The 26,600-nt window shown below is 42.4% G+C and overlaps 1 long non-coding RNA gene across 2 annotated transcripts in view; it reads right to left on the bottom strand.

Annotated features, from left to right (window-relative positions):
• The window catches only part of LOC136290264 (uncharacterized), a 141,553-nt gene that overhangs the window by 39,903 nt on the left and 75,050 nt on the right, over window positions 1-26,600 (bottom strand). The gene's annotated exons all lie outside the window — the stretch shown is intronic.

Raw genomic sequence — 26,600 nt, 5'->3', positions numbered from 1 at the left:
TCTTATGGTTTGTCTTTTTTTAAACACTGGCAGCTAAATCCATGTTTTGATTTAAAAAATATGATGAATGCAAGTATTTTGACAAATGAAACTAAAATAGATTTCATTCCAGACACATGAACTGCAGTGCTCATAAATGAGGTTAAATCAAGGATAAGGGGATAGGAACATTCTGCTTCCCCAATCCTAACGGTGCTTTTAGGAATAGAAATGCACCATTACTTCACCTCTTTCAAGTGGCACATCTGGGATGACCTCAGCAGCAGAGCTCCACTGACTGCAGCTCTGCTGAGCACCAGGTAGAAGTAATCTCGCCCCAGGCAGGGCTTTTTCATTATTGAACGATTTTTAGACTGTAATATTTAACATGTAAAACTTCTTCACTTGCAACTCCAAAGTCAAGAGTTTTGCACTAAACCAAAAGCAATTACATAATTCTTATGTACACACACAATAATTTCATAACTCTCTGCTTTGGGGGAATGTCTAAGTTCTAAACATAAACGAAAGACAGCAGGCTTTCCACTGGCACCATTTCCAGTTTTAAAGCCCAAACTAATGCTGTAGACATGGATATAGCAGAAAGCAAAGCATCTTGTAGCTCCTTGTGATCCCAAAAGGCTCCCTGGCCAGCCAGCAGGTTGTGCCAGCATTCCTCAGCTGCAGGGATGAGGAGCTGCCCCAGCTCAGGGGTCAGCTGGCAGTAAGTTTTACCTTCTGACCATTCAGTACGTATGAACCGCTCCTTAGAGCCAAGTCCCTTCCTTACAGCCCACTTTAGAGAACTTCCCCACAAATCTCTGAGCATTTTTGCTAAATGCAGCCCCAACAAGACCTGTCTGGGGGGAAACCCTTGCTCCACATGCTAGGCACGGGAGAGGGATGTCACACAGTGAAGCACAGCTTCCAGGATCCAATGGATGCTCTGAGAGATTGCTTTTTTAAACACTGACAGCAGATACGAAATGCAGCTGGATCTGTCCTCAGGAAAGCTGAGACCAGAGAGCTTGCCCCATCACCTCCTATCCCCGGGAACAGATCCCAGCATGGGGAACAGCACAGGGGCTGCAACCTTGGAAAGCAAAAAGGAAATGAGTTACAGCAGCAAAGACCCCACCACATCCCAAACCCTGCTTGTCACTGTGGCTCAGAAACCCTGTTCTCTTGAGAGACATGGGAAAGATTATGGTGGAGAATTAGAGATCCCTCTTGACCCCTTTCCCTGTGCTTTTTCCAAGCTGAATCCTGCCCAGGTTTTACTGAGCCCTGGTCTATGGCTCACAAACCACAGTTCATGCGGGAGGTGATGTGGTAGCTCGGTGACCTGTTCACATACTCCCCTCCTACATAAACTGAAAGAAATGTAAAAATAGAAGTATTTAAAGGACAGACTCAGGAGGCTCCCCCAGGGTTGGAAACCAACATTCAGCTCTCCTGGACTGCTCATACACAGGGCTATTAGGACCAGCTGAATCCCAGGACTAATGATGGATTATGTCTGTGCTTTCCTCCAAAGCAGGCAAAGCATTGGAAAAAGGAAATCTGAATCTTGACCGTCTCACTGCAGTCAGCAAAGTGAGCTCTGGCACAGAACTGTCAGGAAACGGGGTATTAGCTGGGGGAAAATAAATGGAAGAAATGTCCTTCAGCTTGGCCCCCTTTCAGGGGAACTGTAGGTTCTTAGCTTTGGTCCCCAGGTGAGCTTTAAACCTCCTGTTTGTGGCTGCTTCTTTAGGCTCAGAGTAGCTCAGCATCTCTGAGTTGCTACAGAGCGAAATGGCTGCAAATTTTGGGATTTTTCCTTCCAGTGCATCACAGTGTCCATGTTCCAGACTCAAGACCTGCATCTTTTGTTCAAACACCAATTATAACTAATTTTGGGAACACTTTATTTTTGTCTCTTCAGTATAAAGTCATCAAATAAATATAAAATGATCAAATATTACCACACAATTGGAGTATTTTTCCTTCATCACGTAGTTGGTTCCTTGGCCCATTAGAATGTGAATTCTATTAATTCCATATAATTTTCCCCCTCCATTTTGCTTGCTTTATTTCACAGTGCCCTATAAAAGATACTATCATCATGATTTCCATTTTTCACTGCCTACCTCAAGCACAGAATTGCTGGATACAGATTTCAAAAGACTCTGTCTCTTCCTGAGTCCTGGTCCACCACAAAATGGTTCACATTTTCCTTCATTTTTATCGCTGACAAATGTTTATTATTTTTCTGATTCCCACTGTACAGAGACCAGAAAGGACTCACTTGTTCTGGCAATAAAAGGGGTTCTTGAAGTGATCCCATAGCATAATAATACACTGGTGGGTTTAGTACCTCTTTTTAAAGCCAGACTTAAATTTTAAGTCATAACTCATCTGTCAGCTTCTTTAAAACATCCCAGGGATAAAGAGAACAGTTTAGGCTTACAGTACAATAGACTTGAGGGGTCTGGATCTGTAAATCTGAAGAAGAAAAAGAGAATGGAAAAAAAGTATCCAACCCCAGTATTGTGTGGTGAAGATATCCCACGGAGATATGTAAAAATTGAAGCATACAATTAATAATACTTTTCAAAGACGTGCCAAGATATACTTAATGACCATTTTTAAAGTACTTGGAAACCCTCAGAATGCAAATGAACCTAAACTCAAGGCAGCAAATGGAGCACAACAAAGTCCTGAGGAACAGAAGAGTATGAGCTACTAAAAAATACAAAGGAAAATACTACAAAAAACCAAAGTTGGATAAATCTTTAGTCCAGACACTCTAACCTACACTGCCCAGATGCATTAGATGATGAAACTTCTTCAGAGAGTCTATTTTTACCATGCTTCCAGCCCCTTTCTCCCATGTCTTAAAGCCACATAGCTGTGGGCTCTGTGTTATCAGATGTACTCTATTAGCAATTAAATCCGTCTGCACACCCCTCGGACAGGAAATCCCTTGCAGGGGTGCACCGTGTGCTGGCAGCCAGAGGCAGCAGAACTGGAAGTACAGTTGGATCCTTGTCACCTCAGCACAGCCACGGGATGTGACAGAGCGAAGAAAACTCCGGCTACGGATGGTCCCGAGGGATGACGAGGCCTCCTCGAGGTACCGCAGCACAAATAATTAACAAATAACAACACCAAAGGCCCTGGGTTTTTTCCCCAGTAGGCCAAGAGCTGCTTCATGGGCTGAGTTTGTTGTCTTTCCCGTTCAACGAACAGCCTGGGCACTGGAATAACCTCGGGGTGTCCTGCTTTCCCACAGCCCATCAGGCGGAGTCCCAGTGTTCCCACTGCTCCCATGGCCTCGGTTATGGCAGTGGATTGATGGAGCTTTGAGGGAGCAGCACAGTCTCAGGCAAAGCTGGGGACTCACAGGGTGACCAGAGCAGCCCCAGGCTCACAAAATTGCTCTGGGGCAAGGGCTAGACAAGAGATGACACCGACAGAACTCTGCTTCTGAAAATCACTCCCTCCCTTCCCCCAAGGGAAAGAAAAGCCGTGTGTTGACAACCGGCCCGAAGCCTTCCTCGCGGAGAAACACTAAACAAGAGGGGTTTTAATGCCAGGTTGTTTGCCGAAGCGATTGCAAACCACAGAGCTGGAAGCCAAAAGGTGAGAGGCTGATATCTCCCGAGTCCAAGAGTGCCTGAACCTGGTGTTTGTCCACTCCTGGAGCTATCTGAATGTCACAACAACAGCTTCCTTCTGAGTTCTCCTGTTCTTTAGCCATGAGTTGCAGACAAAAAGGGCTGGAAAAATGACCATGGAGGCTGGGGCAAAACTCAGCAAGGTGCGAAGAAGGTGAAGATGTCTGAGCAATCCAAGGCAATCACAAGAGAAGATTCCTGCTTAGTTTATAGAGTTATGACTACAAAAGGCCATACCCTTCTAAAAAGAGAGTGTAATTAGCTCAAAAGATGACAAGTACCAGAGAGAAGTGTGAAAAGAAAGCTTTTTACTGAGAAAGGCAAGATTCACAACTCACACGCTGTGCAGGTAGTTGGCTCCTCTGCTAGAATTCAGCCCATGAAATCCACTCCCTGCCAATCTCAATTGTGCTGCTGCCCCTCGAGAAGTGCCAGCTGGAAGCTGAGACAGAGTTTTGCAGATAACATTACTTGGTTGCTACCAAACTCCAGTTGCTGTTTTATGTATTTACTCACTTAATTCAAGGTTAAACCAGCTAAGCCCAGGACAAAAACCCTGCACCAAGTGCTTGCCACATGTGAGACTGACAGCAGCTAACTGCACGGATGGAAAGACAATCAGTCTTCATTTTAACACTGCGCCAGTGGATGACAGCCACAGCTGTTCTGGGCAAGACAGATTGTGCAGAGCACAGAATGCAGCCCACTGCAGGGAGAGACAGACCTGATCCAGAGCTCCACAGAACCTGCTTTCTTCTCTTTCGGGGGGTGGGAGATCATCACCTGAAACTCAGATCTGCACCTGGGCTTCAGATCAGGGTCAGTGAGAGGCAGACTAATTTTTTTAAATCTTATTTTCAGTCTGGAAAGGGCAGGGAGAATTTCACAAGATCAGTTTGTCTCAGTATTTTTTTTTCCAATTTTATCTGACCACATGAGTACAAACATATGAAGGTTCAGCAAAATCAAAACTGAATCCATATCTAAAACCTGGGTGCAAGTTGCTACTGAATTTTAACATCTCCCAGTCTAAACTCCCATTTCAAGACCCAACCCTTGAAAGCCTTAATTTTTCTGAAGGCCACAGTTACCCACTGAATTGGAGGGGCTGGTGGAGAAATGGGGGAAAAAAAAAAAATCTCAACTTTTGCAGTTTATCAATGAGACGATTTCCATCTAGTTTGTAGTATTAAAAATCTGGCATAACTTCTTTAAATCAAAGGAGGAGCACCAGGACAAGCTGCCAAAAGGAGTTATCAGATGGAAGATAAATTCAAGTTCCCTTAATTCAATGTCATCTTTATGTTTTCCTTTAAGACAAATTCTGGCTATTAAAATTCCATTAATTCTGAATTACTTAGATAGAGGGAATGGAAGAAACCTTCAGGTGTCCTAATGTGGCATTACTGATGCACAAAGAAATACTAATTCTAATTTCTTTTAGCAGATGTGAGCCAGGATAAAATACTTTTCTGATTCAACTCCTCCTTCTAAAAACTCTGGCTCAGACATGGGCCATCAAAAAGGGCTGGCTGAGGAATTATTTACAAGGAATCACCAGGATTATTTTAAGGAAGTTTCCCAGTGGATATGGACAGCAGCTTTATCTCCAGTGTGTTGGTGGTCTCTGTGAAATTCCTTCACAAAACTCCTCCTTCCTTTGGGATGTGCAAAAATTCATTGGTGAGATCAGCAGCAATCAATGAAGGGTGGCAAAGACAGACCAAGACTTATTTCAAGAGATTGCAAATCCATTTCTAGATCCAGAAAAGACTGAGCTGCTGATTGACATTCAAGCATAAACTGGGAAATTTATTCAGAGTCCTTCCATAATATTTCTTTTTTTTTTTTCTGTGAGATACCACAAACAAAAAGGGATACAGTGAAGGCAGCACACGTGATTTAGAAGGGAAGCCTTGCAGGGTGGGAGTTTGGGCTGTGAGGCAACAGGTAACACAAACTGAGCTATCCCTGAACCACCCTGGATTTACAGGACACCAATGCTGAAGAACAGATATGCATTATTTTTTGCTTTAACGTGCAAGTCTGTGCAACACAGGTCAGGCCAGAAGAGAATGAAAGCTACTGTTTTGTGGGTAAGAAAAAGTAAGAAGCAGAACGAGGAAAGACAAGACTCAAGTTAAATTTTTAATAAGGAGCATTTAGAAGCATCTTCTGAAAAGCCAGTGAATCTTTAATGCAAAAATTGCTTCGAAAAGGCAATTATCCCAAAAAGAAATTACTCTGCTCTGCAAAGGGACAAAATTTAATAATTAAAGTGCACACTGAGAGATTTTACTGCTATTTTAAGTACTTTCCTAGTTCAGCCCAACTATGAAGATTCAATTGTTGCCTCTCTTATGTAAGGCCAGCAGGCAGTTCAAGCTAAACCTTCTGTAAATCAGGCTGTTGTGGAAGTGTGACTGCCTTTGGCAATCACAGAAACAGATTCTCTGGGAAGAGAGGGGGATTGTTTTAGAGAGAATGATGTAGGAAGTAAACTTAAAAAATAAAACCACCCAGGTAATCTACAGGATGAAAGCATTAGCATGATGTAAAACCCGTTTGCCTCACATTTCCTGACCTCAGGGCTTCACTTGCCATCTTTCAAGGGGCAGAGGGCCTGGCTGCCTGTGGTGATGGTAATATGATGGTACCTAGGAAGAGACACTTCATTTGCAATCTCCAAAACAGCAATGGAAGAACCAAGAATCCAACACAATGACCCCCTGCTTCTCTTAGTCCTTTCACATGGCTGTCCTGAAGGTGTTAATAAACTATAAACATGTCCCTTTTATGTCCTCCCTTATTGAATGACCTGGGGTAGGATGCCATGGTAACATGCTGGAAAAGGAACTGACATTCATGCATGACAGAAGGATCCAGTGCAAGTCCTCCTGACTCACCCAAGAGCACTGCTACGCAGGCAGGAGGTGCAAAACAAGCACCCACCGAGCAAATCAATGTCAAATATCACAGAGCTTTCCTGATGCATTCGAGGTTCTGCTTCTCCTCTCCTCTCCCTCTGCCTCATCTGCGAGAGGGAAACCTAAAACCAAATGGCAGAAGAGGTTTGTGACTGGTGTGGAAAGCACTGAATGTATCTCAAATGGGACATTTTCAACCTAGCATGTGCCTGAAACAAGAAAAACAAGGGGTGCAGAGGTAATGCTGAATATTATTGACTACAGCAAAGTGCCTCTAGGGTGGCAGAGGCTTCCAGACAGCACTGGGGAGTGTCTGGCTCCTCAGGATCTGGAGAAAAGAGGCTGAATTTATGTATCTGTCCATGTAGACAGGCCAGAAAGATTCCACTGCTGAGGATCTGCCAGGTTCTCTTAGGGCACAGGAGCTACAAAAACTAATAGACAGCAAAGACATACAATAACTAAACTCTCTTTCTCTTCTCTGACTTGCAGGATACATTATGTTTCTAAAATTACAGTAGAAATAGCTTCAGTTATATGCTCCAATCCTTTTGTAAGTAATAAGAGAAAAGGTAATGCAATCTTGAAAATATATCAACAGATGACCAAACTGAAAAATGCTGCTCATGTGTCCAGGCTTCTTTCCTTTCCTTTCCCTTCTCTTTCCCCTGTCCTTCTCTTTACTTTCAAGCCCTACACAAATATCCATTCAATGCTGAAAATTCAGGAGGCTTTTCTCTTATTAAGAAAAGAGGGTTTGTTGCTGTGCTTAGAGAGTGTTTTTGTGGTGAGGTATTTTATTTTTGACAGTTATTGTTGTTTTCACAGATGTGCAGGAAAGGGTTGCTGAGCATGACCATGGCTGTCCATTCAAAGACTGGTGTCCATGTGAGATTTAACCAGCAGCAGTGAGAGCTCTAAGATTTTTTCTGAGACATTCATTAGGTTGGTTGGACCTCTCAGGCTGCACCAGAATTCTGCAGTCCTGTCTAAACCTGCTTATGAAACTTTAAAATCTTATGTTTGTTTGAAATACAATTCAGTGCTTTCAGAAACCGAGGTAACTTTCCCTGTTCTCTCATCTTCTCAGCACAGTTCAAGCTGAGTGGAAAAGGCTGAGGAGAAGCAAAATATGTTTATTTTTAGCTGCATGTAACTGAGATGGTACTGCAGCAGAAATCAGAAAGACATATCAGAGGAACATATCAGGGAGTCATTTCTCCTCAATTTGGTGATTAAATCAAGCAAGCTGACTTTTCCCCCACAAAAGGAGGTGTGGAAGAAGAAGAGGATTAAGAAAAAGAGCAAGATTGTCTGGAACCAGAAGCAGCTGGTTTCCACTCCCTGAGGAAGAAGAGGGTGGCTCCAGGGGGGCAGGGCTGAGGTGATGTGGTGGCTGTCTGTGCAAGAGTGAGAGGAGAGGGTGCTCCTAAACCACACGGTGGTTGCCACATCCGAGGCATCTTGTTTTCCTGACATCTCATTCTCAAATGGAAACCATCAAAAATACTGGAAAACAAATACTGGAAACAAATGCAGAATAGATAGGGAACTGAAAGCAAATACTGAAGAAAAGCTTTAAGCAGGAGAGAAAAAAATACTGAAGAGCACAAGAGTTCACCAGTATTAACAAAAGACAGGAGCAATCATGTAGTTTCACACCACTTTCTCCATAATGATTTTAGTTAAATTGCATTTGGTTTTGCTTTGGTCTGCGCTTTGAATTAATTCCAATCTTGCCAAATATTTTCATCTTGTTTATTGAAGCAACCCACAACCCCAAACCAGGGGAAAGCTGAGCAGATCAGTAATTAAAAGGAAAGGTGTGTACTTGGGGCTAGACGGTGCCTGGAGGAGTAGACTTGGGTTGAAACTGTCTGCAGAAAGGAACAGCAAAAGTGAACTGATATTGTTTTGGACAACAGGTATAACCCAGGATGTTCTGGAGCCAGCAGTAGAACCTCCTGCTGTTTACAGCAGGGTCAGAATTTTGTTTTTTTTTGTTTTCAACGTTGAGTATTTTTTTCCCCACATATTGACATGGTGCTTCCTTCCCCTTAAAGGTGCATTGTTACAGGTCCTAACCTTTATTTTAGGTCAATCTATAGCAAAGCAGCAGTCTCAGGGAAATGATATCAATGGCAAGAGAGAAAAACTCACTGACAACAACTCGGCAAGGTCTGGGAAACTCACAGACATGGAAACAGGCAGCACTGGCAGGGCTTGTGCCACACCGAACTGCAACTGGATTTGTGCAAATCCCTGGCAGTACTGACCAAAAAGGACACCCAGCACCCAGATTCAGGTTCCGTCTCTGTCCCTGCTCCCTCTGAAAGCCAGATCAGCTGCTGCCCTCCTAGAGGTGGAGGTCAGCCTGTGCTGTGCCTCCAGGAGAGTCACAAGCCACCACAGGGAGCTGCCAGGCTCCAGGAGATTTCGCAGGGAAGAGAGGGTCCGTGGGTGACCTTCAGGCACCGCAGATTTTCCCATTCCCTCCAGCCAGGAGGAACAATCAGGACGTGCCACTGTTTCCCCTCCCATCCTGCACCTCAAATCCCCCCTCGAGAGGGAAATCCCACTCCTCACACCCAGAGCACATCAGTGCAAAGCACTGAGATTACAGGGAGGGGTCTGGAGCTGCCTCAGGTCTGCAGCTCCTGCAGATCTCTGGGGAAGGGGAAATGCTCCCATCCTCCCAGGGACAAGCCCACAGAGCACTCCAATTAAATGTAAGTTGTTAAATTACTCCCAAAGCTGCCCCTGCATTCTTCCCGCCTCAGCTCTCTGGGTGTTGTTTAGCAGCCGTCAGATAATTAAGCACAAAGGCTAAGATAACATAATTTGAATAACAGCTAATGAAACGCGCTGCAATTATTTCTGAATGTGTTATCTGTCTTCCCTCTCTCACATGGTAACTGCGATTGCCTCTCACAGAAATCTCCAAGTAGGTGACTATACACCACAAGTGCACACTCTTCACTTCCATCTCTCCCTCTCTCACCCAAAAACCTCTCAATTCACTTCTCATTTCTGTCAGAGGGGATTTCTGCCTGTGTCTCCACACAGAGCCCACTCTCCATGAGAGCAGCCTCTTCTTGCTCCTCTCTCACTTCCATTCCACACCTGCCCTCTACCACTATGTGGGACTGATCAAATTTTGCATAGGAAATCCCTGTGAGAAAGGAAAAGGAGAAAAGTTTAGGAAGCAGGAGCTGCTACTCTCTCCTTATAACCTGTGGACATGCAGAAGAAGCAAATCTGGCTCAAGGATTTACGGGAAGCAGCACAATTTGTTGCCTTAAGGATGAGGATGATCACAGGAGCCCATGGTCCCACACCTTTGTTTCCAGCCTTCCCCTTCAAGGAAGCAGCAGCTCCAAAAAAATATTTTGGGGTAAAATCATCCCCTTCGCTGAAGCACCTGCACTCTTGTGCAAAGACAACAGTCCTTCCCCTGAAAAGGAGCTGTGATTTATAGCTGCACTCCTGAATTTTTCACCGAATTTAATTTGAGCTCAGTGTGATAAAATCCTTGCCCACTGAGACAACAACATAATTTACAAAACATAACTTGGGTGTTTATTTATAACAGCTTCAAAAATGTTTCACCCACAGCTTTGTGGCTTGTCTGGCAAAGGGAGGACTTGACCCGCTGGAAAAGGAATTATCAGGAAGCTCAGTATAAAACCACCTTCTTGATCTGTTCAAGGTATTCAAATTGATTACTGATAGGAGTAACGTTTTGATAGGTAACATGGGAACCATCAGCACAAGAAACTGATCTCCAACCTGCCTGGAGGCAGAGAGGTCAGGAAACACCCAGAAGACTTCCAAAAAGCAGGAGATGTTGCATGTACAATCCCAGCAAAGGAAAGTCATAGATCAGGGCAGAGTATTTTTAACTGAGCTTGTAAGTTAGATTTGTGGGGGCTTTTATTCTTTGGTGATGCCTTTTTTTTTTTTTTTTCCCCCTCAGAACTGACTACTCTCTAGAAGGCAAAAGAAGTGGGAAGTGTAGTAAGTGCGGTGGGAGAATGACAGGAGGCAGACAGAACTGACATAAATTTCTGCTATCATCCTTGGAAACACAGAAGACACTGACTGGAAAAGTAGTTGAATATAAATGAGAGGATATGTTGCAACCTGACAACTCTAAAACAGAGTAGGAAGCATATCTAGAACTCCATATTTGGCAGTAGGGTTTAATTCTGTAGTATCCACTTTATTGGACTCTGCTGGATCTCAAGTTCCAACATGATCTACAGTTTATGTGGAGCTGTTAGATCCATCTTTATAGAGAGTTACCACCTGGTCTCCAGTCAATTGCCTGCAGTAAATTAAAATATTGACAAAGGCTTCACTAGCTCTAGTTTCCTAGTATTTGATGGTATGTTAGGAAGGCATTTCTATTCCCTCTAAAGTGAATTTAGAACTGTTTGGATAATAAAGCTTACATCTGAGCAAAAGGCTCTCACAGGATGCAAGAGGATTCCACAGCACACGCAGTCCAAATGATGGGATAATATCCCAAGTAATATGAAACAAAAGAGGGCCCACATATCTGTGGTGTTTTGCTACAAGACCCTGAGGAACACTCATGGACAGATGCACAAACTCCCTAAAAACCAGCTCAATGTTCCCCTCCAAAACCATTCACTGAAGTGGAGAGAAAGTTGTGGCTTGAGACTATAAATACAGTCCAAGGCAGCAGAGTTTTCCACAAGGACTGCAAAATCAACCCATCCCAACCCCTTCCACCTGTGGAAAATGATATATCTGTAAGCTGAATGGAGCAGTGGGACACTGGTCCTGAGGAAGAGAGTTACCTTGGATGGATCTCAGTCAGCTGAAAGACAGTTTGACCAGAGGGAAGGAACCAGCTTGGACAGACATCAGAGGTAAAACTTTCTGGTTTACAGGAAGTTTGCAGGAAGCACGAGCTTGTTGGGTGGTACAAAAAAAACCCCCACAAATAATAAACCAGGTCTGCTGGAGGAAGGTGTTGAGTGTGATAAATGCTCTCCAGGATCTCTACAGCACTTGATGCCTTGGTCCTGCTGCCCTGTTCTGTAGCAAGGATTGAAACCATGTATTTTTCCAGGCTAATCTGTTACCTCTAGAGCACATTTGAAAAAAACAATTGCCATTCATTAAAGAATGTTGTATCTTAACACTCACTTTTCAGTGTAAAGCAAAATGCAGAAAGTAATAATGCTAATACATTTCAAGCAGTCAGAAAAAAAAAAAAAATCAGCTTTTCTAGGCCACCACATCTGCATTATCAGCATCTCCTTCAATCCTCCTGGCTCTCCACCACCCAGCTCCCAAAGGCAAACCCTGGTCACACCTGGGATGCAAAGCATGCCAAGGATATACATTCAGAAGCTTCAAAGGAAAATGAAAGAGGCCATAAGATGAAATAGAAACCCTGAAGAATGGATAATACATGCATAAAAAGCTGATAATTCACTGACTGGGTAATTGGTTTCATTAAAAGATAAATATCCCTCTCTCCTAATGACATTACTGTTGATATTACTCCATTGATAACATCCAGCCTAACATAACCCCTTTCTACGACTGCAGTGTCACATTCTGCTTTCCAAAAGAGCCTCTGCCTTGAAGAAAGATCAAAGAACCTTGCTCGTGACCTGAGCTCTTCAGCCATCAGCCAGGACTTTTCAGTATGGCCCCTAAGTGATAGATAGCTACATCCCATCACAAAGAACTAGAAAAATAAATTGCATCAGAAAGAATAAGTGTTCAAAAATGGGCACACGTTTAAAGAGAATGGAAAGGCAAGAGTGTAAAATATTTATTTCCCCGCTGCAATAACACTAGGCAGGAAAAACGGCTGAAAACCATTTCTTTGTTTTATTTCCTAACTTCTCAAGTGATGTGAAAAATCACTCCACTTCAGAAAAGGGCCCAAGGAGTATTCCATGCAGGCCATGGAATGTTTTGGGAGAAGAACCCAAGGAGATTAATGTGTTTCTATGGAATTTTAAAGTCAGAGAAGAATACTTGTGATATCACGAACATATCAACTATTTTAAATACCGGGCAAATACTAAGTCTGTTTTCACGAGATATGTTTTCTCTGCTATTATAAAAGGGGGATTACACAGTAGTAATATGATATTCCCTTTATAACTATGATTGATCCTCCTTTTATCATAACTGAAAAATTATCTGTAATAAAAGCATACACAATCTGCCTCTTGAGCATTAAGAAAGCTCGTTCACGATCATAATTTGAATCATAATTTGAATTGCACTCCTCCAGAAGATGGCTTTGTTGAGGGAGGTGAGCCAGCCCCAGGCAGGGAGCAGAACACAGAGCACATACACAAAATTGTTATATCCATATTCTCCCGGACTCAAAACCCTACAAGGGAAACAAGGCAGCACTCAGGGGTAGCATTTCATTCCAAAGGAGACTGACAGTCACAAGGCTGTGTCATCATCTTAACTGACTCTCCCAGTTGAAAATTTCCAGAAAGCTCACACTACACCCTGGATTGACAGCTGCTGGCATGATGGACAGGAAAGGAGAAAGTTTCAATTCCAGTGCTGCAAAACTGGGTACCTTTGCTGCTTTGGGTGTACAAGAGCCCATAACGAAAGATATTCCCCTTAACCACACTCCAAAGTCTCCCCTGATCAATACAAATATTTCCTCTGCTTTTACACAGTGGCAGCAGGACTGAAATGTCAGCTCAGTCTATATTTTGTAAAGGTTTGCTTGCTTTTCCTGATTTTTTTCCTTTTTTTTTTTTTATCCCTATAAGAAAGCCTCCCAGCCTAATTCAGCCCTTATGTTTTCTGTCCTAAATTCATGCTTGACATGTTTCAAGATGAAGACATTAGTGCAGTGAGAGTGGAATGAGCGTGGCTACATTATCATCAAATAATAACTTGATCAGCACATGAGAGAACCTAAAACCTAACTCATCTCCAGCCACAGAGGCTTGTGCTATATTCTGTGCAAACATTCCAGTGCCTCTCCAGCTGCTGAAGGATTGAATAATCACCAGAAAAGGCACATTTGCAAAAAGTTGGTTTCAGAAGCATCCTACATGCTTCTGGTTGTGGCAGCACTCTGCTGCAGGTTGACCAGAAATCTGGAGTGCTCCAAGTTTGTATGTTTTTGAAATGATCTGGATGTTCCAAGCTTCCCACCCAAGAAGCCCCACGGGCCATCCCCAGCCTCTGCATAATTAAAGTAATCCACCTGCTGCACAGCCATTTCCTCAGCTCTGGAGCAGTACAGACACAGATGTGACACTTTCCTGCCACAGCAGCCCTGTTTGGGGACACTGTGGAGGCTGCCACACTCGCTGCACTTATCCTGCCCGTGAAGCTCAGCAAAAAAAAAAAAAAAAAAAAAAAAAAAAAAAAAAAAAAAAAGTTAGGCAGCAAAAAATTCCAGCCATTCTTTCCCTCCAGTTACAATAAACTTGCTTCCAATTTGTTGTCCATCCGTTGCTAATTTCATTATCATTTCACACATGTTAATGAGACACATGCTGGTCACATGACCTCCCCTTTCCCTCTGGGGCCTAATGAATTATATATCATGAATAATTAAGGGCAGTTTGTTTTGGCATACAAATTCATTAGTGTTTTAATATAAAAATGCACAAAAGGGGAATTAATGTTTCGTGACAACTAAAATAACCCTTTCTGCTAAAAATGTGGCCACATTGAGACCATTTATTTGTGGGGGTTTTTTTTCTAATTAAGTCAGAATTTAAAGATCTTCAGACCACACGACTACAGAGTAGCTGAGTATTTAAAAAGTGATAGTGTGCAGCTTTGGGCAGATTTTTTCCAGATCCCATAGTGTTTCCTGATGCTCTGACATGGGTTTCTTCCCCTATGAGCGCAGAGATTTCTCCCCCTGCAACAATTCACTATCAACATTTGAAGAGGAAGCTGTAGCTTTCAGTTTGAGTGCCACATCAAACAAGTTGATAAGGCTGTCGTTTTTTATTTTTAAGCTGGAATTCAAGTGAAGACTTATATGGGTGTAGCAAGAATGTCTTTTCATGGCATCTAAGAATTCAGCTGGGCTTCTCAGATTTTTAGAGGAAAATAGAAAAGCGAGAAGTCAACTGGAAAATTTTTGGTTTAGGTGCAGATGGTGACATTGCTTTTTTTTAACCTTTTCATGCCTGGTATGAGGATTTTTCGGTACTCTTCTAAGGCATGGCACCCTTTGCTGGAACACACCCTGGTAACACTGTCAGCATTCTGCTAGCCCAGCACATAATGATCAGCCCAAATGGTTTGGATATGAACAACCCCACAGCAAAGAGTGGCCAAAAGCAGTATGACATATGACTGGAAAATTAAGAAAATGAGAAAGACTCAGATGTTTTCCATGGAAATCAGGAGTAAAACCTAAACCTTTTTTCATTTTTCCCCCCTTATGTACTCTTGGAGTGGGACATCCATTCTGCAGCTTTGCTGGCCTTCAGTTCTAGGTGTTTTAGCATTTTCAGAGAAACACAGGACCAGTGGGACCAAAAGGCACCTCAGAAGACCAGTGGTGAGGCCGTGTGTTCCCAGCCCTTGCCAATCACCTGGAAGTGCTGAAGCACCAAAGTGCTTCAGGACATGATTTTTTGAAAGCATGAGCAGTGACAAGTTTTTGATACAGCTTTATGAAGACATACACTGTTAGTCAGTTTTAAAAGAGCCCTCATAACTGCTCTTCACAGAATTCAAGTGCCTTCATACTCTGCAGTGAGCAGATTAAATTTGAAAGGCTGGGTTCAAGTGTGCAAGGCTTGTCCTTTTGCTACCCCTGTAAAACATTACCTGGTTCTGACTGAATTCTGGCCTCACTCAGGGAAGGTTCAGCCCTTTCAAACCAGCAGCTGGGTTTTCCCTGGGCTCCCTGTAACCTGAGTGTCCCTGGCTGCCTCTCCTGTGCCCATTTTCCCTCTGAGGCATTGGGACTGCTGCAGGATCATCCGTCTTGTGCTGTAGTGTCGCTTGTGGAGCAAGGAGGCTGGAAGAAGTGGGCTCCCCAGGATGAACAAAGCATAAAATCTTGGGTGAGAAAAGTGGCAATAGAGGAAGAAATTTGGGAGAGAACTGAAGAAAGCTCTGACCTCTCCAGCTAGGGATAAGAGATCTTTGGGCATGAAGGCTGGAAATGGGATCAAAGCACGTTAGGGAAAGCTGCATCACCTTTTTTTGGTTATTGAGGAAGGAATAAGGGTGGGTGAAGTCAAACACTGAGTACTCTAAGCAAAGTCAATACACATCTATCTCCCATTAGAATTCCCACAGAAGGATCCAGGTCCTGCCAGTAAATCTCATAGATCTAAAAGAAAAATTATGTAACCATGTTACAGCACATAGCACATCCTAACTTTGGCCAACTAAAGAAGCGATTCAGATTCCCTTTCATGGACAATAGTGGAAAATCTGGCCTGATCCTAATCCCAATTCTTCTCTTTATAAATGGAGGGGAAAGAAAAAAACCCCCTGACACACACACACAAAAAACCCAACAACAACAACAACAAAAAGGGTAATTCAGACATTCAGACTAATTAATCACTAAATTGTCCCATTGTCCCACTGAGTGTAAAGGAAAAGATGAATAACTAAAATATAATTGGTCTAGATTAAATGAGAAATATTTTACTACCAACCATGCTAGAACCACTCTGTACTTTCACTTCCTTTGTTTTACTATTTGATTTCCCACCAAAATCACAGCATAAAGTATGAAAACATGTTTTTAAATGATGGCATAATTTATTTAGAATCACACATTCCCTAGCTACTTGTATGGTAAACTCTGAACAGAAAAGATTAAATGAATACTGTTGGACATACTGAGGAAAACAAAAAATAAGTTGAAACACAGAAAAAGCATCAAAATGTTCAGAGAAAAATTCTGCTACTTAAAAGTAACAGAAAGTGTTGATAATGTTCTATCATCAAATCACACATTACTTACATGGTACAGAGGGATTGTGAAATCAAGATGCTATTGGGATGTGCATAATAAATAAATAGTAGAGACAACTTATAAAAAAAAGACAGCAATCGCTTTAGGAAGTAAATGCAGTAAGTGAAAAAGGAATTGTCAGAAGCCTTTAATGGAATCTTTTACCTTCTGCAAGTCCTTGGATATAAACCCTGAGCTCTCAGTAGGTGGTCAGAATGAGAGAAAGGAGACAGAAAGAACAAAGCACAGTGAAATAATCAGGTGGCCAGAGAAATAAAAGTTTTAGACTTTTACATTTCTAATAATGGAAGGAAAAATCAGCTACCAAATGGGACTTGTGTCATGGAGGATGTGAATCCAGAGACAGAAATGTTTGCTCTCAGTGTCCTCAGTGAGGACATTATGCTGGTCCTGTACATGAAGCAGCTGTCAATGAGCCTGAGCTGATGTTCACATCTGCAGTGGAAAGCCACAAACGCCAATAGGGGACCAGGGACCCTGAACAGAAGACAGGTTCAAGGTCATCCAAGTACCAGAGCAGAAACAGTAAAGCTAAAATCCCTCGTCTATTGACCAGCTCATCCACAAGGTTTATTTAATTGATAAACACTTAACACCTATGAAGTACATGCTAATGCACTGGCTTGTGAGTTAATGAACCAGGGCAGTCCTCTGGATAGATTCAGAACAAGCTGGCTGAGGTTCCTAAGCCACGATGGTTTTCTATGATTCATGTGCCAGATGCCTGTACTGTCAGGCCAGGTAATCTTGCTGGTTCTTTGGGCTTTTAAAAACCTCCTGTCTTTTGCATGGTGGCAATTTGTCATTTCTGAGAATCAACCTTTTTCTTTCCCATGTCTGATTCTGGATAGTTGTTTAGCTCAGTTGTTAACCTCAGAGATGTTACCTCCACCCTCACTCCTGTGCCAGACGTAGAAAATCTCCCAGGCATTCTCCTCAGCTCAGAGAGCACCAGCATCAGTCAGAAGACACTGCCAGATGCAGAAAGTTTTAAGGCCAACTGATGGTGCTGGATATGCTCCTGCTCTAATCTCAATTTAAATTAGTAACTAGAGGCAACACACTGGGAACTTTCCTAGTCTGCTTCCTCGAGAAGTAAATCGAATCCCAAATAAAATATTCAGCATTTGGAGGCTAGGCACAGAATGCTGCGAGTCTGAGCACAGCCCTTAATGTGCACTGAGGAAGTATTTTTCCTAAGATTCCAGAATGTTGGCAGCTTACTTTGATAACACATCCAGTTTTATTTGTTTTAGAATCTCTGCTCCTCTGGGGGCATGCAAAACGATCTGGGGTGCTCTGGGGAATTTCATCTCTACCTCTCTTTACCCTTGCACTTCTCCTTTTGGTCTATTTCTACCCACTGCCCAGGGCTGACTTATTTGCTTTTGTACAAGCCATTATCTGATCCATCCTCTCCTATCCTGCTGGCCAGAGCCACCCTTTCCACTACACCCAAACTGCTGATACCGTGACAGGTCCTAAGTCAACACTTCATCAGCCAGGAGCTTTTATCAGCAGGAGAGAGGAACCCCAGCACTGGCAGCAGTGACAGCCCTGGCCAGCAAAGACGTTTTTAGACTTATATTCTTGGCGTCTTGCAGTATCTTTAACAAAGCTGGCAGTGACTGCTGAAAACCTGCCAGGTAGATTTGCCCAGAAGAAGGAAATGGGATGTGGTAGGGTGTGGTGGTGAGGAGAAAAGAACATTTCAGAGCATATTCCCATTTTCTCATGCATTTTTCTCACCCCTTAATACTTGGGAAGGGAGAGACATTACTTTGAGGGGCGTGTCCCGTCCAAACAAACAAGACAGTGGGAACAGACCAAAGGGATCCATCAGCCTTGTAGAAACCACCTCTTTTCCAAGTTTGGCTTGACAGATCAATACAATACTTAGGAGGGCACAAGCCCTGCCTGAATCAACACTCTGCTAAGCTTGGAGAAAGAACAAAATGAATTGTGCAGAAATAAAGGTTCACACAAAAGGTCTAGGTCTCATATCAAGATCTTCTCACCAGCTGCACAGCTTCAGATACATATTTATAATGCCCCACACAAGTAACACCAGAACACCTGCAAGATTAAAGCTTTGTGATGACTAAAAACCACAAGCTCAGCTCCAGTAAAGACCAAAATCTAGAAGTGAAGTCCAAAGACCATCACCTACTTGCTGAAACTCAGTGATGCTGAGACAAAAATCTATTAGGCTTAAGAGGACATATTCATACAATCATTAATTGCAGTTCCTGCTCTGTAAAATGTGAAGAACAACTGCCTTCTCTCCTGGATACTGTAAAGTACAGTGTTTTAACATTTGTCAAGTACTTTCTGTCCACATGCAGTAATAAGTGCTGCTTTGGGTACTATGTCTATTCTGCCAGTCAAAATAGTTGGCTGCCTCTGCCAGACTGGCTAAATTTCTTTGGGGTAAAATAATAGCAATCATGTAAATTAAAATGAAAAACCAAGCTAGAGACTTACTTCTGGTGGGAAAAGAAATACTATTTTTTTCAAAAATATCAAAACCATCTGTAAAAAAAAAAACAACAAAGCCAAACCAACAAAAAAGCCTACAAACAAAAAACCAAAACCACTCCTGATGCTGAAACATTTCCCTGAATTCCCCAGTTATAGCTGGTAGATTTACACAAATACTCGGGAAAACAGTTGCTGTTGATACTATTTACTAGACAAGACAAAAGGATGAAGGGCTGAACCACAAACCAGCCCTTTTTGATGTGTTCTCCATACCAAGGACAGCAGCCAAAGAAGTTTCCATAAAAGCCATTGAAGTTTTTCAATATTGATCATCACAGGGAAACCAAAACTAAATCCAGAGATTGTTTTAGGTAGAGAGCTAATATCTTTAAATCCCATGAAGTTAGTAGAACCTGACACATCAAACACAGGCTGTGGGTTTATACCCTCTCCACTCCCTCTGTGTCTATCTCTAAAGGCCATTAATCATGCCCAGGGAACCAGTTACAATAAGGATCTCTCTGATACTGACCCAGCAGAACTTTGTTCTGTGAGGAGAAGACTGTTCTATGGCTTTGCTTCTGGAAAATCCTGCCTCATGTACCACTTGCTCTTCAAGCCAAGGGCAGTAACATGAATTGCAGCCATGGTTAGGCGATGGTTGTGTCTGTTCTGTAAAGTACTCCTGGTTTCTCCAATAGCAGAGACCAGGTCCAAAGGACACAGCTATTTACAGAATATCTTCTGCAGCTCCTGGTGAGCATGGTCACTGATTTGAACCAAATTAGCCAGACTTGGACCCAATTAGCACAGCACACGTCATCCACATTAATCATCCTCTTTGTCTGTACTGTACCAAGGCAATTATGCCCAAAATCAGAGTTTGCTTATTCTGTTTCAAAACAACACCCATCAGGGACCAGCCAATCTTGTGTCATTGCTTCCAACCCGGGAGATGCCTGTATTTCAGAGAGGGCATCAAGAGCATCAGCTGCAAGTGCTGCATCCCTGTGCCTGACTTGTCCTTTAATGTACCACACAAAAAATAGGGACATTCCAAGGACTTCACAAAGCCCTTCACAGAGGCCACATTTACACATAAGGCAACCGAATATTTTGAATAATTTAGTTCACATCCCTGGGGATAAACTCATGGAAAGGGTCCAGGACCTGACTGTGCAGAGGCTGGGGAGGGTGGCTGCAGTGTCTGCATGGGGGTGAGTGACTCCTGGCCTGGCTGGTGGCTTGTCAGCTCCCAGTGCCACCTTGCAGAGCACACTCGGTCACTGGCCTCTGTTGAGAGGAGCAAGGCAAAAGGACAGCTCTGTGCAAAGGAGAAGGAAAACACTCCACAAAAGAGGATGGAATGGAGTAATTAGCTGCTTCCTCTGCAGCCTCCAGCACGCTGCCAAGCCTGGCTGCCGCACGCCAGGCGGACAAAAGACTTTTTCAGCTGTCACACGTTCCACAGCCTCGGCCAGGGACAGCAGCCACGTCCTCGTGCCTTTCAGGGATTTGCACACATGTGCTGCTCTGTCTGCAGGCCAAGGAAAAGCAGTCTTAGCCCTTACCAGACGTACAGATACAAAATGCTCCTTGCAGTGCTGCTGGCACTCAGTATATGGTTACCCTGATTTATTTCTGTTGAAAGAGAAGCCAGAGTTTCTTCCTGCCAAAGCCCTCCATGGTAGAAATAAGGGGCAGTCTGTGTCCTGGAGACCTTAATTCAGTGCTAAAAATGACATTTTGTCCTCACCCTTTGCCGTCATTTCTGGATGCAGGCGCTTTAATAGAAGGAAGCCAAGGTACTGATGTTGCGCTTCACATATTTAATTTCCTAGGAACTAAGTGGTGAGTGTTGCTTATGCAACCTTAAAATGAAAATGTGTTTCAGGAACAGACTGTCCTTTTTTGTGTTTATTCTGCTCAGAAAAAAAATCTCAACAACATTTTAAAGGATTCACCCAACAGCAAGATGGTTTTCCATCAGGACTACTGGAACACGAGTTTCTTTTCTGTCCATGTGCATGTCTGTGTTTCTCACAGACGCTCATGGGAGCTGTGGTTTTCAGCTGTGTGCAGAGGTAACAAGGGCAGATTAGCATGAAATTAACATGCCCTACCTTTGATTGAAACCCACATGAGGAGAATGACAAACCCCTACTCCCTCTCCAAACACTGACTAGATCCATGAGCCTGGCTTTGTGTAACAGCAAGTTAAATGCCTGAGACCAATTGGGATATCAGATATTACAGCAACAGAGGTTATTAATTGGATGATTTGTAAAATTCAGTGACTTGTTGTCAGGGTGTCCCTCACAATACCAGTCAAGTTATAAAATTCAGACACAATTACATGCTAGCTGAATACATTTGGCTTATTTCACTATACTCTATATTAAACTTTCCCTTTCATGTTTGCATAATAAATCTGAATGGAGCTTTTTATTGCATTCACACTTGGTTGATTGCTTTTGGTTATTTTATAGAGTGTTATAGGGGGAAGGAGAAAAAACAAAGGTTTTATTGCAAAACTGTAAAAGAAAACTAAATGTGAATGCCTGCTCTAGAGTGGTGATGAACATACTTCATGTTAACTCAGAGGTACCACTTTTTATCACTGACATGCAATTGCTGATATTATTGTTATTATTTTGGGGGATGCCTCAGTGCCAGAGCATAGAATAAAGAATGGTTCCTCAGTTTTATTTGTTGCAGGTACAAGTGCCATGCACTTGTCACCCTGTGACTTTCCCACTGAATTTTTTTAAGGAAATACCCCAGGTGAAACTCTCCTGGTGGCAGAAAGACAACACAGAGCCTGAGCAGGGTGTCAGCCTCTCACCAGCTCTGTAGAGCTTCAGTGGGTCTTACACAGCTCAGATGTGGTGGTGATTCTGAGGTGGAGTGAATTCTCGCCTTCCAATTTCTGTTCCCAGAATGCCACACAGTGTCAGACAGTGCATGAGAAAAGAAAGATTTGGGGGGTTTCACTCTTGCAAAACAGGGGCGAAGAACCTTCTCTTTACTGAGTGTCAGACAGATCCTTCAAAGCCTTTTGGCAAACCATGAATTAACACACCCCAAATATACACTGGAAAAAAATCCAAACCCAAATAGCATTAAAACACCTCCTTTCTACCTTCCCCCAATAAAATCTATCACAGTAAAATTCAGAATAAAGAAGGTATCAGTAGTAAAATATTACACTTGCAAACACAGAAGTCTTGCACAAACAAGAAAACAGAAGAAAGTCATATACAATGATAATAAAGTTAGGGAAAAAGATAATCTTAAAGAACCATTGAATAAAGACATAAAAGCTGATACAAACATTTCCAAGCATACCTGGAATAAGGAATGTGAAAGGCAATCTAGAGAACCACTAGGTGAAGAAATGAAGAAAAATATGAAAATGGTACATTAGAAGCAATCCACAATCCCACAACCCAGCTAAATGTTCTGTCTGCAAGTGATCAGTATTTGGTAATGTGAAAAACAGGCTAAAATAAGGACTTGTTCATTTCTTCTCACCTTCTGGCAAGGTGTGATTTAGAGATTCTTTAAAATAAACTTGCATCTGTATCTCCTCAGTTTTATAAACCTTGATCATATATCCTAGTCACCTTTTCTCCAGAATGAAAGCAACAAGGATGGGGAAAAGTATGCAAAGTATGAGGATGAAGCAACAGGGATTCTTCAAGTAAGAAAGAAAAAATTGGCCTTTGGGCCGCTGGCAGAGAGGTCTATACAGTCTCAGGTAGGATGGAGATAAACAAGGGATGATTAATCACTCACTGTTTCTTAGAATGCAAGAAATAGGGAGCACTTGAAAAAAAAGTAGCACATACATGTTTTATAAGAAAGGAAAGGCAGTGAATTTTCAAGCCATGCACAGACTGGAGAACTCACTGCTACAGGAGATGCAGATATAAAAGTGTAAACAGGTTCCACAAAGACAGACTCACAAAAGAAAAGCCTGTCAATGACTAATAACCATCAAAGGCTCCACTTCTTCAGAAAGTCCCAAAAGCCAGAGACAGCTAAAAGCAATGGATTTGTGCCCCAGGACGTTTGTCTTTATGCACCCTGGGTTTACCTTTTTTTTCCTCCAAGCAACTACTACTGATGCTGGGCAAGAGAAATCCTTGGCCATTTCCAGATTCACATGGCAGTAAGACTGTGTCATTAAAACACACATTAATGAAATATCATGTTATGAAATGAGCCTGTGCTCATAGCTAGGTTACAAGCTAGGTCTCAGGCTCTGGTGCCTACATTCCAACTTTCATGCACCTATAAATATTAAAACACCAAACAGCACACTTGAATTTGCAAAATGCAGGCTCATCACCCAATTCCATGTTCTCTGACAAAAGTAATTTATTTGCTCATCAGCCCATCATATTTTTTTCAAGTCCAGTAAAAACTACCATTCTATTGTTCTAAACAAGCCCTAATCTCAGTATGCAGCTCTCAGTCTTATACAGATGCTAATTATTATAGCTGCAGGGCAAATCAGCACAATATGACCAAATAAATGAATTTGCTGAACACATAAAAGAAAACCCCCCACAACCCCGTGCTTGTTGGTTCTTCAGAATCACAGCTGTACAGTGTTAATACTGTACTCATGATCTTAATAGAAAATAATCCCTTGAAAATTAATTGCCACTAGACATTAATAACCACTTTGTTAATTAAGCCAGTAAGCCAATTAGGCCCAAGGTGAACTCGAGGGCAATCAACTCTATAAACAGCGTGAGCTATGTCTTAGAAGTACACTCTAGTTTTTAAAAAGCCTGTTTTTGGGGACTGAATAGCTTATGGGATTGCTCATTTCAGAACAAAGCAACTGCCCAAATGGAACCCAGGTCAGGAGCAGCCAAGAGCCATCATCACCCAGCAGTTTATGTGTGTCCTCAGAGCAGCTGGTCTAGACCTCATCTGAGACCTTACCAACTTATAATTAATAGCTTCTCTAAGTAAACCAAATGAGAAACCCAGCAAAAAGCAATTCAAATGTGCCTCCTGGGAAAGAGCCTAAGCTGTAAGGCAGGGCAGGGTGTAGAGAGAGCAGTTTACATCTGACTCCATTTGACTACAGGTAAGCATCAGGCAGCTATCCCTGCCTCTTCTGCTAGGCTTTCACAGACCACAGGACATTCACTAAACCTGCACAGAAATGGCTCAAGCCTTCTTGAGGAGATGCAAATATTTGGCAGCTCTTCCAGCTCCAAAAGTCAGCATTGCATGGCTTTTCTTATTCACCGTCCAGGGGCAGAGACAGCACAGGCAGGAGTGCAGACACCTAAGAAACCTTCATTTCTGCCTTTCCTTTACAGCGGAGAGGAGCAGATCCATTCCTGGCTTCCCATTCCTGAGGAGAAACCTGTGTTTCTCAACACACTGCAAACAGGAAGGCTGTTAGGGGAGCACCTTGCTAAAATCACTCCTCTGTGGGCACGGCTGAAGGTCTCCCCAGGGCAGTGGTCACTGGCCCAAACCTGCCAGATTGACTCCTGCAGCTCTGCTGTTCAGGGAGTTGGACTTGACAATCCCTGTAGGTTCCTTGCAGCTCAAAATATTGTACGCTTCCATGATTTTCTCCTCCTCCAATCCTCCCGGTCTGTGGTTTTTTGTTGTCCCTTCACAGGTCTCAGCAAGCTCAAGTACTTCAAACCAAAAGCATCCAACTTCCCCTTCTTCTCTGCTTAAGTGAAAGGAGTTTGTCCATACAGTGAATTTGGCACAGGGCTGGAGAAAACTCATTTGTTTCTCTAATTGATTCCATTTGAAAAAAGATGCCATTAGTCCTTGCACATCTGTTGGCACTGATAAATAAGCCCTATGTTTTGAATGTTTGTCTTGAGGCCTTGCAGGCTGAGGACTCAGCTCTACCATCATCTTCTCACTTGTTTTTTTTCCAGCAGTGTGTGGACACTGGACCCACCAAACTGGAGGAATAGTGCTATTCCTCCCACGCTTTCCAGGGCTAGCCATTCCTTGTTACTCCATCTTTCCCATCACAAGCTTGGACTGCATAGTAACTTGTATGAGAAAGTAACACATGCAGTTAAAAGGCCTTAAAATTCACAGGATGCAAATGAGCAGGCAATTATTCTGTGCATAGTGATGAGCTGCTAAGTTGGAACATGTTCAGATATACAGTAAGTCTCTGAAATAATTTTTATTAATTTTTAAGAATGCTGCATCATCTCATCTGAAGCCAAAGACATTAATATTTGCATTAATTAGTGCTTATAATACAGTATATCTTTTGAGTATTACTGCAGTCATTTGAATCTTTCCGTACATTGACTTTCTAAAAAAGATCACCTTGATGAAAGGGGTTTAGGGAATTTTTTCAGCCTAGTGAAAAATATTTTCCTGGAATAGTGGTCAGCTTTCCGCCTTTCTTTTTCTTGTCTTTTTTTTCTGAGTTATGGTTGTTTCGGGTTGGCTTTGGGGTTCTTTTTGTGTCTCTTCCTGCCTTAGTAGAATATGGGGATAATGATGTAGGCTTGACTATGCATATAAATTGAATAATTTGCAATAATGCTCTAAAGTGCCACCGGGATAGAATTCAAAGGGCTGTTTGCAGAAACAATTGCTTTTTTAAAAATTAATTTCTGAAAAGTAAATGTAGAAAATGGTGAGATGGCTCAGGGGATTGAAAATGGCAGAGAGACTTTCATCTCCTGGTCACTGCTTCAGATCCTAATCAGGCTGCAAAGCAACTAGAAAATATTACTGTGAGAAAAATACTTTGGGTCTCTGCAAATTTTAACAGAATAATCTGTGCTGAGGTTATGAATGAGATTGGAGTTCACTGAAAATAATAGCAGGGGGTCAATTCTACTACATATTTTAGAGAGGTTTGGTTTTTTTAAAGTCATTCTACTGATGGAATATAAATCTATAATTTTTTTTCAAATAGCAATCATATAATCACAGACATTGTAAAGCAAAACAGAATTCATTTCCTTGGCCATAAGTAGAACTGGTTACCTGTCCTCAGGGTAGATAAAGTATTTTCATGATAGTAATCATGTGTGTCGAGTAGGTTATGTAACAGGAGAAGACAAAGGGCATTAAACCACTTAAATCAGACTGGAAGAAAAAGAAAATTATATTTTCAGGATGGGGTCATGGCTGAGGGATGTTAAGAATCTCATGTAGTTTAAGATAAATGCACAATCACTTGACACTTTCTATCTATTTGCACAAAGACATCAACACTCCATTTTCCTACATAGAAGTGCCAAATATGTATATGTATTTCAGTCTGCTGATTTCTGGTCAGGACCAGAACTACTCTTGGGAGTCTTAAAATTATCCACGTGGATTTCTAATTGAACAGACACCACGTCCATCCCTTCCACAGAGAGAAGCAGATGCTTCACTAGAAGCAGGTTTGCCTGAGGATGGGAGAACTCCCATTTGGATGGACAGGAGCGACAAACCATCACCTGCAGCTTCACAATTAAACCCTGTGCTGCTTCCCAAAGCTCCTTGCAAGCAGATTTAAAACATCTCCAAGAGCGTGCATTTCAA

This window comes from Chamaea fasciata, unplaced genomic scaffold, assembly GCF_029207755.1.
Source record: "Chamaea fasciata isolate MVZ Bird 193981 ecotype frontalis unplaced genomic scaffold, bChaFas1.0.hap1 SCAF_5, whole genome shotgun sequence".
In the NCBI taxonomy this organism is placed as follows: Eukaryota; Metazoa; Chordata; class Aves; order Passeriformes; family Sylviidae; genus Chamaea; species Chamaea fasciata.
The sequence above is the reverse complement of the archived record's forward strand: the minus strand, read 5'-3'. Positions and strand labels throughout refer to the sequence as shown.